We start from the raw sequence: 482 nt of genomic DNA on the forward strand, positions 1-482 counted from the left end.
CACACACACACACACACACACACACACACACACACACACACACAGAATGAAACAGTGCCAGTAAACAAAGAAGTGACATCACTTTATGCAGGTTTTTAGCTCACATTCTGACTGTTGTTGTGGATTACAGGTACTTCCATGAAAAACAGTTTAATGCTGGTAGAGCTAGCTGGTTATTTATTCAAATTCCAGTGAAAATTCCTTAAAATGTAAGGCCCACCATTTGAACATTAAAAGGAAAAACACACATAACTGTACATGGGTACAAATGAAAGACAGAGAAAAAAAAAGGAAAGGCTGACATTGTAGTTCAGAGACACATCATCACTTTGGAGGTACTAAAAAATTAAACATGATGCTTATTTTTATTGTTTATTTTTTTGCTATACAATAGTAACTAGCAGTATATCTGCTGTCTTATCTGTACAGTATGAGATCTTATTTCAAACAGCATCCATGTGCTCTGCTTCTTCATGTTTCCC

This window comes from Pundamilia nyererei, unplaced genomic scaffold, assembly GCF_000239375.1.
Source record: "Pundamilia nyererei isolate P.nyererei 1_Seehausen unplaced genomic scaffold, PunNye1.0 scaffold00170, whole genome shotgun sequence".
NCBI lineage: Eukaryota > Metazoa > Chordata > Actinopteri > Cichliformes > Cichlidae > Pundamilia > Pundamilia nyererei.